General features: G+C 49.9%; 1 protein-coding gene across 3 annotated transcripts in view; it reads right to left on the bottom strand.

The window, feature by feature from the left end:
* LOC146839261 (uncharacterized) overlaps window positions 1–10,595 on the bottom strand; it is a 38,737-nt gene extending 28,142 nt beyond the window's left edge. For 2 of the 3 annotated variants that reach the window (XM_085651302.1, XM_085651304.1), the window contains exon 1: window positions 10,388–10,595. The gene's annotated coding sequence lies outside the window, so the exon portion shown is untranslated. Of the gene's footprint in view, window positions 1–10,359 lie in introns of all 3 variants that reach the window. The other variant, XM_085651303.1, reaches the window with a different exon arrangement.
* Window positions 10,596–15,206: the final 4,611 nt, after the last annotated feature.

The raw sequence follows: 15,206 nt of genomic DNA, 5'->3' as shown, positions 1-15,206 counted from the left end.
ATCGATTTGGGGCACTAAGTCCTGGCAAGTCCAAGGTACAGAATCTCTATTTCATGCATGTCTGATTCCCAGGCAAATTATTTTTCTGAACGACACTGTCCGGCAAACAACTTTTCTGGGGTTGGCAAAAATTAAATACTTGAATACTCCCAATATTCCATCACTAGCCCCCTTCCTGGTCGGCAGTCTTACACAAATTATACTGAAGACCAATTAAATGGTATTATACAAAACGCTACCTCTAATTCTTCAATCATGGCTTCGGGTGAGTGGTTATTATGGCCAATGGACACAAATGTTTGTCACTCTCGCTTTTTAAACACAACATCTGAATTCAAATTAAATAGACCTGGTCCCCGATATTCACAAGCCATACACTCTAACACTGTAACAGCATATTCTGTGGGTAAATTGTGTCAACGGCGGTTAAAACATTACACTTTATCTGCAGTGAAACAACATCTTTCTCTCAAGTCCGAAGAATTGGATCTACCTGATTCCCTTTTGGGTCCAAAATCACCACGTTCTAAATGATTTATTTATGCTGCTTACAATGAACTTTGGAAGTTGTTGCAACTGGAGGCTGCAGTACGTTTACGTCAAATTGACAGAGATAATTTAGATATTGCTGTGGTGGACAACGTTAATACATTGTCATCTCGTATTTATACTTTCGATAATATTGTATCATCTGTAATTGATATTGTGCAAAATTGTACCATGGTCAGAATCAACTTAGATCAATTATGCAATTTAGCTGGACATTACAAACACTTAAGAAAGGTCACGTCCCTTGGCATTATCTCAACAGTACCGCTTTGTTTTTACACAAACACAGCAATCAACGGGTACATCTATGGGCAACTATGCTGCCCCAACGTATGCCAATATCTTTATGGGCAATTGTGAACAACAACACATCTTAACGAATCCAGAATGGCTTAACCACCTAAAAATGTTCGTACGCTTCATCAACGACATCTTCATTTTGTGGCAGGGACCAACCACAACCCTCACAAAACTATTAGAAGAACTTAACACCATCGACCAAAGAATACAGTTTACTTTCGATATCCAACAACACACAATCAACTTTCTGGATGTTACCATCATACAAACTAATCAGGGTTTTCAAACAGACCTCCACAGAAAAATCACGGACAAAAACAACACCTTATCATATGACAGCTTCCACCTCAACGTTCTAAAAAACCATCTACCCTTTACACAAATACTAAGAGTCAAACGAATTGTATCTGAACCCGGCACCATGACAGCTCGCACAAAAGAGATGCTACACCGGTTCAAAACAAGAGGATACCCCAATAATATCCTTCATCAAGCAGAAGTGAGAAATGATAACATCAGCAGAGCCACAGCATTATTACCAAGAGAAAGGACTCAACAAAATCGCTTGACAGTGGTATCTAAGTACTCCACAATGAGTAAACGCTTCAAAAACACTATCAAGAAGCACTGGTCAATATTACGCCTAGAACCAGACTTTAACCTAATCTTTGAAAATGAACCGATATTTGCATATACCAGAGCCAAGAACTTAGGAGAGATAATAAAGAATCCAATCAGCCAAGACCAACACATCAGATACAAAGGAACCATCCCATGTAGAAATTGTAATAACTGCAATAACATCATACCCGGACCACAGATCACACATCCTATGAAAGGACACACAATCAAACTAAAAGTAACCGCCACATGTGATACCACCAACCCCATATATGCCCTAAAATGCCCATGCGGCAAGATTTATGTGGGTCAGACAGAAAGAAAAATTAAAATGCGCATAAATGAACACAAAAGCAACATTAGAACTAGCAACATGAAATCCACAGTGGCCAACCATTTTCAAGAAGCCGGACACAACATCAGCCAACTCAAGTTCAATGTTTTAGAAATTGTCACCAAATCTGAAGGCAAAGACAATCATAAAACATTATTGCAACGAGAAAATCACTGGATTCGTTTATTGAACTCTATGAAACCACATGGAATGAATGATCGCATGGAATTTACGTGTTATCTCTAAATTGATTGCCTTTTTCATTTTTCATTCATTTAATGAATTATGTTTTTTCATTATTATTTTTTTCATCTTCCATTAATCTTCTTCATTAATCATTTAATTAATTAACCTCAGCACCATTTTGCACATATCCTTTATTCCCTTTTTCTTTTATTTAACAAAATAAATCTTTTCCATTTAAATATACGTTTTACACTACACACCTAACTCAGATCTAGTCTGTTGTTACTTTCGTTCACGCATAGAAACCAGTCCCATCTCGACCTTCACACACTCACACATTTAAACACACGCCCACCGACGTGCCGTCATCCTTCACGGAACACTCAGCACGTCGCAAAATTCGAGCGAGCCTTAGAAACCATTCAAACACTGACCGCGTTGATTCACAAGTAAGTACTGCAGCTCAAAACATGTAGTTCACTTGACTCGTATTATGCACTTTTAATATGCACCGGTAGATCACCTTTATCAAGCGAGTCAAATAATTACCAAAAAACCGATTACGCTTTTTATAAGCTAACTGAGAAACAAGTAACCATCATCGTTAATTTGATTGATTTCACTAACCCTCTAACGCACCAAAAGGACCATGTTCATCTCACGCGCATGCAACCTGAGCACAGACCCACTAACACAAATGCGCATACCGAGTTTCTCTCACCGAATAAATATACGACTACACTTTAAATAAGTGTATAGTCGAGAGATTTTCTACCATGCATGTAGGATCACTTTAACTGACGCGCAACCGCCCGAGCACAAATACATAGAAAGAAATGCATATTGAATTTCCATTATGCATCTAAGATCACTTTAACTGACGCGTAAGCGCCTGAGCACACATATGCATAAAGAAATGCTTGCTGAATTCTTTCTTCTAAACTAAACACTTTTGGGACAACTCCTTACACCCGCATGTTCTAGAGATTTTTTCATGCATGAATATGTGCGGAAAAACACTTGATTTTTATTGTTTTTCTTTTATCTTTTTTCTTTTATCTTCACACACATATCACGCTACACATCGCTCGAACATACATTTTGTATCATTTTCTTGCAGATAAAACCCCTGACGAAGGCTACACTAAAGCCGAAATGCATTGGGATATGTAATGAACGTGGAACTTATTGATTACTGCATCTTCGTAAAAAGACGAAAATGTAACGTCGTGATGAAATAAAACGAACGTTTTACCTCATTGAAATCAGTGCAACTTTATTGAAACTCAAAAGGTGTTCGCACCCATCAACCAGTGCCCGGGGGACACACCCTTATCTATAGGGTTTGCTATTAAGGATTAATTTCGATGCACTTTCATTCAGAGAAGTGACACCCAGGAGCACGGAATAAACTTCATAGATCATATAACTACGTTTCAACACATTCATTAAAGCTGTGCACGCGCTTAAATATTCGATATTATCTCAACAGTACCAATTGGTTCTTATGGTTCTTACCCTTTAATTGACACAAACACAGCAATCAATGAAAATGAAAGACGCTAGTTACACTATGTTACACATGGAGAAGCTTGAACAACTCCCCTTCACTGTAGCGGCAGCGCCATCAGCAGTGTTGTTAATACACGGGGTTATCTCATTGCCATCTCAACCTTTCAGTTCACTGCCTGCATGAAACACTTCCCCATAAGTAGATAAGCACCCCTTGGGAGCAGCTACATACATGAGTTATGGTCCTTGCCCTTTACCTGTTGTTGTCAACATGCTGAAAGAGAAGTTTTTCTTACAGGACTGGAGTGTAACTCACCTGTTGGTCATCATTCCCTTGGATGTCAACATGTTAAAATTCATGGCGCCTGTAATGTTTCGACCCCCAATTTGGCTTATTTAAAAGGAACTCCAGTTCCTGTAATAATTCCCACTATAACTTTGCTTTTGAATGGAAGCTATTTAGTCTTAATATTCATGACGGCTGCGGAGTGCGGGTGGGTATTCCCTATTTGCTGTCTGTTTCTCAGAGAGTCACTAGCTGCAACTATGTCCTGTTTATCCCTCTAGATGGGAATGTAGACAGCTCTCTTTGGCCTTCAATTCCGACTTTAAAAAACAGATTTCAATAAGCTAATCAGACTCAAAGTGTTATTGTTTTAGTAAGAAGTGGCTCTCACGTCGGCTCGCGATACCTTAGATTGGCAGGTGGGAAGAACTTCCAGTGAAATACAGTCATTGTTAAATTCAAATCTCTCCCTATAATTCAGCGAATTGATCCACCAAATTTTTAACGTTTCTGATACCATGGGCCTGGCACACTTTTTTAAACTTGTGGGCTCCAGCCTTGTGACATCTTTTAAAACTATTTTGTAGTGACCCTGCTTTTATACATTCTATCTTTTCCAGCGTGTTTGGTGGGTTACCGCAAACTCCTTATTGTAATTTGCGACATTTTTGTCCTGTTATGCCTCAATGAATGCTTCATTTGTGGTCCTGCCAGCGCAGGCATCGCTGCAGCTGTACTGTGATCGAATGCTGAAACTTATTGGAATGGTGCCCTTAGCAGCTTTGGATGCCGAGTTCTGCTTAACCTTCCGCTACGCCTATTTCACCTGCGTACAACCTGTGTTTAATTGTATAAGGTGCCCCTTTCAATGGGCCATGGATATCTGCCTGGCTATGCCACCACAAGCTGTTGATGGATTCCTTAGTGGCCCATTACAGGACTATTCCTTGGGTATGCAACTGGTTTATAGCCCTGCATTATGGCTGATGACCGGAGGTGCTCCCTGTGCACCTCCGGTCATCATGACAGCTATCATGACAGCTGCTTTTATGATTTATGGATTACTTGCTATACTGACCGTATTTGTGTTAGGCTTTTCCTTGCTTGTTGTGGCGCATGTACCGCATACTAGAGTACGATAGTTAAAATAAACATTTTACACTCGTCTTGTGTCTCTGTCAGAGTTTACTGTGGACAAGTACATGTGTGAGAGTAAAAGGGTGTGTCCTGTCACCGCGATTCCTGAGAGTCGGCAGTGTTGTGTTCTAGGTTGTCTAATCACTTGGTCCACTGTGAGTAGGAGGGCAAGTGAGACACTATAGCTAGTCGGTCCAGCGCTCATGGGTGCTACGGTGCTAGGATGACTCAGTCCCTGCCTACTAAGGTTCTATGGTCCCAAGCATCGATCCTCGACTCCGCAGAAACCCTGCAATCTTTCTCACAGTAAACGTACCATGCCCAGGAAAGTGCATCTGCTGATCGTCAGCAGTGATCTTATTCCATTTTTTAAGCCACAGACATGTATGTAGCCCCAGATTCAGTAACATTTTGTGGGCTGGTGTACTAGCTGGAGGCAAAGTCTCTCCCTCGCAAGTAGTATTCAGAGATGTTTTACATGCGCACCCATTCACAATGAGAATCAAGACAAAATAAACAAACACAAAAGGCGAGACGTATTATCAATGACCAAAACAAATACACCTTTGGCTGCCCTACCAGGACACAGGAAGGAAAGCAAAGTTACCACTGAAAGGAATGTTGGTGTCCGCTGCTCCAAAACCAGCAGAGAGCACACATTATCGAAAAGGTTCATGTTGAGGTACCAACTAAAACAACCAATAATTGTTCATGAAAACAAAGCTCAAGAAAATGTAGCTTTACAAAACGCACCCATAAAATGATGAATTAATTGTGACTCTACCCCTAAAAACAAGAGAATGACATTGCACTTTGCTTGTTTTACAACAGACCGCACTCTTTGCATTCTTCAGTCTAGCAGGAGCACTTCTTCTGCCAGAAGTGCTCTCCATAATCCCTAAACCCCTTCAGTGGAGACACCATCACAATCACACATTCAACTCTCCCTAAAGTGAAATTAGATTAAGGTGAAACATTTATCTTTTTCCGAAAAGGTTTATTTTGTGATTTTTTTGGGTGTAAGTTTTTGAGAAGATATCAAACACGAATTACTGAAAGAATTCCGAGTCCACTTGGGGTGGTGGGGGGGGGGGTTGAACAATGACCACCACAATAATTCCTAAGTGCAATTTGTCATTTTATTATTTTCTTTTGCTAAAACTTCCTTATCTAAATTCAACAGTAAGGGTGTCCTTAACTGAACCAAAAATAGGAGGCGCTCGGCTAGTGTACTAACCTGCGGTCAGTGTAATGCCTGAAGTAGCGTGAGCACTGAGCACCAGTGAGAGAATGATGGTAGTTACTCATGTGTTACACCCCACAAACATCAAGAAAGAGATCTCTGCAGAATCCAAGCCCACCACACATTACTCATCCTTACAATGTTTACAGCTACTCGCGACATGACCCCATGCTATGTACCTCCCTGATGACACGACACGCTCCTCGCCAGAAAGATAACCTTCACTTACAAGTTGTATTCAGCACCGCATTCTTCTTTTTCAGATCCTTACTCCTCCAGGATAGGCCTCACCTCCCTTGCAGCCTACAAACCTCACCTCCACTTCGCTCAGCTGGACAGGCCTCACCTCTTCTGCACCCCATTGGACAAACTTCACCTCCTCTGTAGCCCACATGCCTCACCTCCTCTGCAGCCCACATGCCTCACCTCCTCTGCACCCTACACAAGCCTCACCTCCTCTGCACCCTACACAGGCCTCACCTCCTCTGCACCCTACACAAGCCTCACCTCCTCTGCACCCTACACAGGCCTCACCTTCTCTTCACCCAGCTGGACAGGCCTCACCTCTTCTGCAGCCCACAAGCCTCACCTCCTCTTCACCCAGCTGGACAGGCCTCACCTCTTCTGCACCCTACACAGGCCTCACCTCCTCTGCACCCCCTGCACAGGTCTCGCCCCCTCTGTACAGCCCTGGAAAGGCGTCACCTCCTCTGCCTCCACCTAGGACAGGCCTCACCTCTTCTGCACCCACTGAATGACCCTCATCTCCACTGTAACCCCTGGACAGCCCCCACCTGCTCTGCACCCCATTGGACAACCTTCACCTTCTCTGCACGCTGGACAGGCCTCACCTCCTCCAGAACCCCTCGGAGAGGTCTCATCTCCTCTGCATCCCCCAGACTGGCCACACCTCCTTTGTAATTACCTGGACAGGCCAAGCCTCCTCCATAACACCCTGGACAGGCCTCACCTCCTCTGCAAGCTCCCCAGACAGGCCTCACCTCTGCATCGCCAAGGACAGGCCTCACCTCCTCCGCATCCTCCTGCCCTTGGACAGGCCTCACCTCCTCTGCAACCCCATGTACAGGTCTTAACTCTTCTGCAGCCTCCCTGGACTATCCTCACCTCCTTTGCACTCCCCTGGACAGACCTCACCTCCCCTGCACTCTTAGACAGGCCTCCCTTGACTGGCCTCTCCTCCTCTGCAGCCCTCCTGGACAGGTCTTCCCTCATATTCAACCCCATGGACAGGCCTCATCTCCTCTGCATCCCCATGAACAGGCGTCACCCCCTCTGCACACCCTGGACAGGCCTCACCTCCTCTGCACCCCTCAGACAGGCCTCACCTTCTCTGCTGCCTCCCTGGACTGGCCTCATCTCCTTTGCACTCCCTTGGACAGGCCTCACTGCCTCACTGCTTCTGCACCTCCCTGAACAGGCTTATCCTCCTCTGCTCCCCACTGGACAGACCTCACCTCCCCTGCGCCTTCATAGACAGGCCTCCCCTCCTCTGCAGCCCCCCTTGACTGGCCTCCCCTCCTCTGCAGCCACCCTGGACAGGCCTCCCCTCCTATTCAACCCCATGGACAGGCCTCATCTCCTCTACATCCCCATGAAAAGGCCTCAACTCCTCTGCCCACCCTGGACAGGCCTCCTTTCCTCTGCACCCCTCAGACAGGCCTCACCTTCTCTGCACCCAGCTGGATAGGCCTCACCTCCTCTGCACCCTCCTGGACAGGCCTCACCTCCTCTTCACCCCCCTGGACAGGACTCTCCTTCTATTCAACCCCATGCACAAGCTTCACCTCCTCTGAACGACATGGACAGGACAGGCTTCACCTCCTCCGCACCCCTCCGGATAGGCCTCCCCTCCTCTGCACTCCCCTGGACAGGCCTCACATCCTCTACACACCCCCAGGCAGGTATCACCACCTCTGCACCCCCTGGAAAGGCCTCACCTCCTCTGAGCCCCCCTGGACAGGCATCACCCCCTCTGCAAACCCTCTGAAAAAGCCTCACCTCTCCTTTACCCCCATGGGCAGGCCTCATCTCATTTGCTCCTCCCGGACAGGCCTCACCTCCTCTGCTTTTCCCAGGACAGACCTCACCTACTCTGCTCCCCCTTGGACAGGCCTCTCGTCCCCTGCACCCCTGTAAGTAGGCCTCACCTCTTCTGCACCCCCGGATAGGCCTCACCTACTCTCCACCACCCAGACTGGCCTCAACTCCTCTGTAACCCCCCAGACTGGCCTCAACTCCTCTGTAACCCCCCAGACAAGAGTCATCTACTCTGCACCCTCATAGAAAAGGTTTCACCTCATCTGCAGCCCCCCCCAAATTGGCCTCATCTCCTCTGCACCCCCTGGACAGGCCTCACCGCTTTGCGCCTCTTGCTTTGGACAATCCTCACCTCCTCTTCACCCTCATGGACTGGCCTCACCTCCTCTGTCACCCCCGGACAGGCCTCACCTCATCAGCACCCCCCGGACGGATCCCACCCCCTCCGCACCCCCCGGATTGGCCACACCCCCTCCATAACCACCCGGACAGGCCTAACTCCGCCGCACTCTCACTAGACAGGCCTCAACTCTGCATTCACATGAACCGGCCTCACCTCCTTTGTAACCCCTGGACTGCCTTCACCTGCTCTGCATCCCCTTGGACAGCCTTCATGACCTCTGCACCCCCACTGGACAGGCCTAATCTCTGTTGAATCCCCCTGGACAGGCCTCACGTCTTCTGTAGCCCATGGACCGGCCTAATTTCCTCTGCACCCCCCTGGACAGGCCTCACATCCTCTGCGCCCCCATGCTTTGGACAAGCCTCACCTCCTCTTCACCCCCATGGACAAGCCTCATCTCCTCTGCACATCCTGGACAGGCCTCACCATCTCCACAGCCCCTGAATTGGCCACACCCCGTAACCCCCCCCGGGACAGACCACAACTCCTCCGTAACCACCCAGACAGGCTTACCTCCGCCGCACCCTCACTGGACAGGCCTCAATTCTGCATCCATATGGACAGGCCTCACCTCTTCTGAGCCGCCCTGGACGGCTTCACCTCCAGTGCAGCCCCTCTGAAAAAACCTCATCTCCCCTTCAACCACGTGGATAGGGCCTCATCTCCTCTGCTCCCCCACGGACAGGCCTCACCTCCTCTGCACCCCTGGACAGGCCTCATCTCCTCTGCTCCCCCACGGTCAGGCCTCACCTCCTCTGCACCCCTTGAACAGGCCTCACCTCCTCTGACCTCCATGGACAGGCCTCACCTCTTCTGTAACCCACCAGACAGGCTTCATCTCATCAGCACCCCGATAGAAAAGGTCTCGCCTCTTCTGCATCCATGGACAGGCCTCACCTCCTCTGCATCCCCAATGGCAGGCCTCATTAGCTACACAATGCACCAGACAGGCATCATCTACTTCGCACACCCTTGCGGACCGGCCTAACCTCCTCCGCACCCCCATGGATAGGTCTCACCTCTTCTGCAGCCCCCCTTGACAGGCCTCACCTCCTCTGCGCTCCCCTGAACAGGCCTCACCTCCTCTGTCCTCCCTGGATAGGCCTCAACTCCTCCGAATCCCCTGGACAGGACAGGCCTCACTTTCTCTCCACCCCGCGGACAGGCCTCACCACCTTTGCACCCCCTGGACAGGCCTCACCTCCTCTTCAACCCCACTGACAGGCCTCAAATCCTCTGCACCCCGCAGACAGGCCTCAACTCCACTGCACCACCCGGACAGGCCTCATCTCCTCTGAAACCCTCGGACATGCCTCATCTCCTTTGCACCCCCCAGACAGGCCTCATCTCCTCTGCACACCACCGGACAGGCCTTACCACGGCTTCCCCCCCCCCTCCCCCGCCCCACAGGCTTCACCATCTCTGCACGCCCTGGACAGGCCTCACCTCCTCTGCAGCCCCTGGACAGGCCTCACCTATCCTGCACCCCCATGAACAGGCCTCAACTCCTCTGCATCCATAGACATGTCTCGCCTCCTCTGAACCCTGGGCAGGCCTCATCTTCTATTCAACCCCATGGACAAGCTTTACCTCCTCTGCACCCCATTACAGGTCTCACCTCCTCTGCACCCCCGGACAGGCCTCCCCTCCTCTGCACCCCTAGACACGCCTCACCTCCTCTGCACCCCTGGACAGGCCTCACCTCCGCTGCACCCCTGTACAGGCCTCACCTCCGCTGCACCCCTAGACACGCCTCACCTCCTCTGCACCCCTGGACAGGCCTTTCGGGGCTTCTCACAGGAGCTCTCGGTGAAGGATTCTCATTAAGGACATAGGAGCCCAGAGTTCATTCCATCCCATCCAGCGCCTCTGACTCCGCCCTGAGCCTCGGGGCGCTATGCACAGGCCCCGAAGAGAGACACTGCTCCCCTGGACTTGCCCAGAGGCCCCGGATGCAGCTGTGGCTCGGACCGAGGCGCTTTAACACCAGGGTCCGCGCAGCATTGTTATAACTCTCAGTTTAAAGCTCACTCCAGATACGAGGCGCTACACACTTGACAAGTGTCACTCAGAGTGATGGAAGTGACAGGAATGTCCTGATTCAACCCAGGTCCTGTGATCCGGTGATGTCGCTGCAGCCGCTTTAATTAATTATCCATCTCCAAAGAAGTGACCTTTCACCCCGGAAGTGCCCTCTCTGAGGAGGCAGATCTCTGCCCGTGTCCTGTGCGGGTGACACTGCACCCCACTACTGTCTGTACCTCTAGGGGTTATACTGTGTGTATCTCTTCTTGTGAATAACTTGTGATAATAAATGTTTAATACGAGGCGCCTTGACTCCCCCCGGCCTCGTTCACGCTTATAAACATCATGAAATACATACAGAATAAAACCCCCCCTGGGAGGACTGCCGCTGCCTCTCCCTTGTGACCCCTGTAGTTGGTTAGGAGGGGCCCCTCTGCCTCTCCTTGTGGGAGGGGCCCTCTTCTCCTCGAGGGAGGGGCCCTAGGAGGGGCCCCTGTGCTTCTGTATGTGGGGGGGGGGGGAGGGGGGAGGTCTGCTTCTCCTTGTGGGAGGGGCCCCTCTGCTTCTTCTTGTGGGGGGCCCTCTGGTACTCGTTTTTCAGAGGCCCGCTCTGCTTCTGTTTGTGGGAGGGACCCCTTTGCTACTCCTTTGAGAAAAAGACAGGGAGGAGAAAAGCGGAGAGAGAGGAAAGAGGAAGATAGAAGGGGAGGAAGAAAGAGATCAGAGAGGGAGGAGAGATGGGAGGGTGGATGGAAAAAGAAAGAGGGGGAGAAGAGGGAGGGGGAGGTAGAGAGAAAGCGATCAGAGAGGGAGGAGAGAAGAGGAGTGAGAGATGGATGAATGGACAGAAAGAGAGACAAGGATGAGGGGAGAGAAAGAGTGAAAGGGAGTGAGGAGGCGAGGAAGTTAGTAAGCGCTCAGAGTGGGGAGAGAGAGGGATGGATGGATGGAAAGAGAGGGGAGAGGGATGAGGGGAGAGAGAGGTGGAGGAAAGAGAAAGAGAGGGAGAAGAGGGAGGGGGAGGTAGAGAGAAAGCGATAGGAGAGGGGGAGAGATGGGAAGTGATTGGTGGATGGATGATGGATGGATGGATGGATGGTGGATGGATGGATGGATGGATGGTGGATGGATGGTGGATGGATGGATGGATGGATGGTGGATGGATGGACGGATGGAGGGGTGGGTGGGTGGATGGATGGGTGGGTGGATGGATGGTGGATGGATGGATCAATGGATGGATGGATGGTGGATGGATCAATGGATGGATGGATGGATGGATGGATAGTGGATGGTGGATGGATGGATGGATGGATGGTGGATGGATTGAAAGGGAGAAAGAGGGAGAAGGGAATTTTACATGAAGCTTAGCAGGCGAGATGACAGGGTGGATTGGGACCTCGCAGTCTGGAGGGGCCCCTGTGATACACTCCTTGACCCCGAGGCCACTGTGGCCTCTTCTGATAGTGAGAGCATGCCGGATGATGGAAATGATGGTCCGCAGGCAGCCGGGGGAGGAGGGCTCCAGTTAGGGGCGTGGCTCGTATGGAGTGCCGCTGTGCGGAGGGCGACTGGCTTCTGATTGGGCTCTCAGAAACTGTGGACTGGATGATTGGCTCTTGATGTACCTTCCCCGTAATGTGCCCGCATGTGACATGTCGTATAGACTAACAAATGCTGTAGGTTTGTATGATATAAAACGGAAAAATAAAGGTTTAAAAAAACATACCGCCTCCGAGAGGTAGGACATTGGGTGCTGCACCAGCGGAGAAGTGTCTTCCCAGTAGGGTGCCGATTCCGATCCGGTAAAACCCGGATACGAATGGTCGTACGGAGCGATTTTTCCATCCGACTCGCACCCGGGAAAAACAGCTTACAAACTCGCAAGTACGATTCGCACAGAAACACCATTTCCGTACAAGTCGTAAAAAACACCGACCGGCTAAAAAATACATACAAATCTGAATCTGGACGGCGCATACGCGATGTCCGGACGGAGTCAGGCAGCGTTCTACGGACCAGCAAGTACGATTCGTGCCGACGTCACTCCGCACGCAGCATTTTTTACGGGAGCCAAAAACTGCCGGGAAATTGAGGACGACGCGAACAAGGAGCCCCGGTATGCGACGGACAGCGATGGACCCCAACCTACGCGTCATCCCGGCCCTCATAGCCTACCACCTTGTGTACAGAAACCCACGCAGATGCCGCAGAAGGTCAGAACAACCCCCAGGGGCAATGGGAGGGGTGCAAGGGGCAGGAAACATAACCCACACCCCACAAATTACTAATACATCCTGCACATTCATTACCTCCATGGTCTGGTCACTTCGGGGGGCGTGTCCACCAATCCCACGTCCCGCCACAACGGAAGTGGATGTGGACGCGTACCCGTCACCACCACAATGGTGGTACAGGACGTACCCACGCCCCCCAGAGCGTGGGTACGGGCCGTACCACGCGTACCCCTACGTCACCGCCACAATGGTGGTACGGCCCGTACCCACGTTCCCCAGAGCGTGGATACGGGCCGTACACGCGTACCCCAATGTCACCGCCACAATGGTGGTACGGCCCGTACCCACGTTCCCCAGAGCGTGGGTACGGGCCGTACACACGTACCCCTACGCCACCGCCACAATGGTGGTACGGCCCGTACCCACGTTCCCCAGAGCGTGGGTACGGGCCGTACCACCATTGCAGTGGTGAGGTAGGGGTACGCGTGTACGGACCGTACCCACGCCCCCAGAGCGTGGGTACGGGCCGTACACGCGTACCCCTACAGCCCCAACACCTGATGGATACAAGGCGTACACACGCCACGGATGTAGGTGTACGGCTTGGTGCAGCACATCAGCTGTAAATTGGGGGTGGTGTATGGGCAGGACAGCAGTGTACCACAGCAAGGGCGCAGGTGGGTGGGTGGGTGCAGAGGACTCCCAGCAGTGCCCAGACATATGAGGGGTGGGTGCCTATCACTCCCAGCAGTGCCCAGACATATGAGGGGTGGGTGCCTATCACTTCCAGCAGTGCCCAGACATGTGAGGGGTGGGTGCAGAGGTCTCCCAGCAGTGCCCAGACATGTGAGGGGTGGGTGCCTATCACTCCCAGCAGTGGCCAGACATATGAGGGGTGGGTGCCTATTGTAGGAGAGTAGGGTCTGCTTTCTATGTTCACCCCCACTTTTTGCTTTTGCTTTACTGGTTTTCGACTTAGATGTGGCTGTGGGCCTGCTAATCAGACCCACAGCCCTGCTGTTCTCTCTCTAAATTAATACTATGTACTTTAGGTGCATAACCCATTTGGATAGGGTCACTTTATTGGCCCCTGTACAGTGTACCTTAGGTACCCAGGGCATAGGTGTATCCTAGGCCTACCAGGGGCTGCAGCATGTATTATGCCACCCCTGGCCTGGCCTTCCAGTATGACACAACTGGCTGATCACTCAGCTGGGGCAAGGTCGTGTAATCACCCCTTGCTTAGGTGTAGTATTCCTATACCTACCTTATATATAGACACATGTGTACCTATCAGCCACTCCTATAGCAGGCCTTAACAATCCTGGCTTAATCAGTAAAAGAAACACAAGGGCACCCAAAGCAATAGGACAGGGACCTTGGGAAGTAACGTATTATAGGAGACACTGGTCCCTGAAAACGAGGAATATTCACAAAAAACAATGAATATAGCCAAAATTGGTGCTATATTATAGCCTATGTCCAGCCGGACAAGGCAACTTTAATAAGAAACAAAAGTTAGCAGTGATCAAAGGGATGTAAGCAAAATGTTGGTGGGACACAAGCCTGTATCCTGTGGCTTACATATCAAGAGGACATAATATCTCGGAAAAACATACAGGCAATTGCAGTGATGTTTCTATGTCAGAGAATACTAGGTAGTGAAACATCTTAGTATAAAACTTGCCACCTTCACCACATTTCATACACATAGATTGTTTAAGTGTAAGGTGAACCACATAGTCGACGACGTTTCGATCCTTAACGGGGAAATTTTAGGATCATCATCAGGACTAATTAGTATGAATTGCCAATTTTTAAAAATGCCTCGGGTAGTGACGAGTTACAAAAATTGGTGATTCGTCTGGGTCCAATGACATGAGCGAATCAAGGTTCCGAAAGATCGGCCTCGAGTTGGCGGAGTTAAAACAAGATTGAAATTCGTCTGGGTTCGATGACCTGAGCGAATTAGGGAATCCAAGGAGTGAGCCTTGAGCAATGAAGGTACAATCGAGTCAACACGGTGATGCGGTATCTCGTTACAATGAAGGAGATGCGTTCAGTGGGGGTCTGCAGGACAGCGCGGTCGGACAATCCATTAGTACAGATCCTAGAGGAATATGATGCTCTTAGGGCCTCACAGGCTGGTACCCTAGGTACAAAGGAGGGTCTACCCACTACAGATGAGTTAGATGGGACTTCAGATGAGGAGGTAGACAGCCAGGGCCAAGTAGGAAGACTTAGCCAGGCTAACCTAAGCTTACATGGGAGTTTGCATGGGGTCCCCCCCATACAGACCCCCAAGTGGGCTTAACCAG

Source organism: Triturus cristatus, chromosome 4_1 (assembly GCF_964204655.1).
Source record: "Triturus cristatus chromosome 4_1, aTriCri1.1, whole genome shotgun sequence".
NCBI lineage: Eukaryota > Metazoa > Chordata > Amphibia > Caudata > Salamandridae > Triturus > Triturus cristatus.
Note: the sequence above shows the minus strand (reverse complement) of the source record. Positions and strands in the feature narration are given on the sequence as shown.